This window comes from Cicer arietinum, chromosome 7 (assembly GCF_000331145.2).
Source record: "Cicer arietinum cultivar CDC Frontier isolate Library 1 chromosome 7, Cicar.CDCFrontier_v2.0, whole genome shotgun sequence".
NCBI classification, from domain to species: Eukaryota; Viridiplantae; Streptophyta; class Magnoliopsida; order Fabales; family Fabaceae; genus Cicer; species Cicer arietinum.
The window spans coordinates 43,121,265-43,124,194 of NC_021166.2; the positions used below are offsets into that span (position 1 = coordinate 43,121,265).

At 28.0% G+C, this 2,930-nt stretch overlaps 1 long non-coding RNA gene across 1 annotated transcript; it reads right to left on the bottom strand.

Annotated features, from left to right (window-relative positions):
* Nucleotides 1-948: 948 nt before the first annotated feature.
* LOC140918923 (uncharacterized) lies at nt 949-2,248 on the bottom strand. Its single transcript, XR_012161382.1, has 2 exons — nt 1,831-2,248; nt 949-1,237 (listed from the first exon to the last, which is right to left on the bottom strand). It is a non-coding gene; the product is annotated as an uncharacterized lncRNA (long non-coding RNA).
* Nucleotides 2,249-2,930: the final 682 nt, after the last annotated feature.

Genomic DNA, 2,930 nt, shown 5'->3' on the forward strand with positions numbered 1-2,930 from the left:
TTTAAAATTTGTCAGTAATGACAAAACCCAACTGTTACGGAGCTAATGAGCATAGCTATCTAATGGTTATTTTTCTTTAAGTGGTAAAACTGTACACTTTTCCTAAATATATGTGATTTTGTTTTATTTGTAATCATGTTTTTAATACTATAATTTTGTTTTCAGTGGTTTGATTATTATTAAATATTTTTTAAAGTGATTTTGTTGATTAAAAAATTGAGGAGTGCCCCATTCTTTCCAAGTATTTTGGTGTTAGTTGGTACCCCATGGACTAGAAGTGATGCATTGTGAATAAATATGAGATTTCATTATAAAACATGAGAAAAGGTGACATCGTATCGCTTCTCCATATCATGAGATTAATGTTGTATGTGTATGAGAATTAAGGATTATGTGGAGTAATGACACGTTGATACAAGAATATGTAATATGCCTTAATACCAAGTTGTCGAGTCTAATACTACTAATTATAATTTATATCCAACGATCGATGTCTACGTGGTTACATGATAATGTTATTTACTACATTAAAAAATTTATGATTTAATGTGTGACTGTTTATGGGAGTTGAAATGTCAATAATAGTATGTTAATTGAATAAGATGATTATGATTTTTCTTAGGATAACCAGTCGCATCTTCCACAGCGATAGTTTACGACCATTTTTTTTTATTTAAAATTATATTTTTTTTATTTTTTTTAAATAAATGACTTTCACGTAAATTTAGTTTTTTTTTAATATTTTTTGTTGTCTGAGTGCGACACTTTTTGAATTTCTCATCTTAATGCAGCGCCTTTTCCGTTTTAATGTGGTATTCGTATTGGTTCAGATTGAAAGAGGAACTTTGATCGGTTACAAAATTCAATCAACGACTTTGACATCGTTGTAGTACCCTAATTTTGTCCATTTTATTAAAAATAAATCAAAAAGAAAAATATATATTAAAAAAAGAAATAAAAATAATTACAATAAATAGACTCATCAATTTACAATGCCAAATCAAATCACAATTTTAAATTACAATTACAATTTTAAGCCAAATCAAATTATAGCCAAATTAAATTACAATTTAAAAACAAAACAGAAAAAGTCATTTTTTTATGTTGCCTTGCCAAATGCTACATGTCTTGTTTGCTTTCCTTTTGGTGCGTTGCCTTGCTTTTGCTCCAACTGCCTCCCTTATTTGAATTTTTTGTTGTTGCACTGCTTGATGCACTATCCTTGTGCCTTTTCTAACTAATTAAAAACATAATTTTACAAGTCAACATTTGTATACATGATAAAAACTAAAAGACAAAATTATGAGTTGAAACAGAAAAAAAGCTAAAAGACAAATGTGGTTGAATCATGTACAAAATTAACCAAATCTGTAAATAAAAATGCTCTTTAACCTAACAAACCAACTTTGTCCAAACATATGAAAATAATAAGATAAAAACAAATAAAGCTAAAATCGTGAATGAATCAGATGTGCAGAATAACTCAGATGATGAGCAAAAGAGATAAGCATCAAACAAGGAACTGGAAAGCTCAAACTCAAACAGTAGCACAGACAAAGAAAGAACCAAGACAAGTTAAAAAACTCTATAAATATATATTCATTTATCTTTTAGAAGAAAACACTACTGATATTAAAAAACCACATCTAAAGAAGAGAGTCTTATTTATTTTATTTTTTTTGAAAAAAGAGAAAAAACGAAAAGATTTTTTTTTAAAGAGAGATTTTGGAAAAATAGTTGAGCGTATAAGGAGTAACAACCCAACTCAATCCTTAAAATCATATATATTTAGAAATAAAAATAATAGAAAAGGAGAGAAACCGAAATCACCGTCATTTCCGCCGATAACTGCCGCTAACCACCGTCAACTGTGCACCGCCGCCGCCGCTTCTTCTTTTTGGTATGTGTCCGTGTCATTCTTATTGTTATATTCTCTATACTTCTTTCTATTTCATTTTAAAATAGGTTTATTTGCTTCTATACTTGCTTATGATTTATTGAGTTTTGAATGAGTTTACTTCTATTTTGAGATGATGTTGGTTTGTATTGAAATAATGCTGGGGCTAAATTGTTTATGTTGGTTTGTATTGAAATAATGCTGGGGCTAAGTTGTTTTGAAATGATGTTGGGGCTACTTTGAAACTTAGCTAGCTGTTTGGAAGTATAGCAGGTTGGACTCATAGCTTTTGAAACTATGCGTGAAACTTAGCTGTTTGAAAGTATAGCAGGTTGGACTCATAGCTTTTGAAATTATGTGTGGCCATGCTGTCCTGAAAAAGGTCTGCAAGCATGTGTAGCCTTAGTCTGTACTATTTTAAACAATTACTATTTGCTGAAATGATTTTGATTTATTATATCATTTATTTATTTAAGAAAGTAAAACCAATAAAATATTATTTTAAGATACATTATATATATATATATATATATATATATATATATATTATATATTAACGGGTTTAAAATTCGTTTTTTTTATTTTTTTTATATAATTATATAAAAATTATTTTCAAGGGATTAATTAGATGTGACATCTTTTTAATCTTTGAGCGGTTATAACACAAGCTTTACAACTTGGAGATTTTAAAAGCTCATTTTTATAACAAAAATAATAAAATTATTCTTAAACGGGTTAACTAGATGTGACATCTTTTTAGTCCTTGAGATTTTTTAAGACTCAAGTTGGACAACTTGATATTCTAAAAACTCGTTTTTTTAAATAATTATTCAAATCAAATCTAGTTGTTTTTTTAAGAATCAACACATTTGCATTTTCTACTTAAGAACTACGTAGCTTTGATTTCTCCATCGCACCGGGAGATACGTAAGAGCAAGATCGCATTCTTGTCAAGCACATTAATACATTTTTTTTTATGTCTTTTATTTGTTCAGAACATATTTATTCCAAAATCATATTAAAAAATTAATAA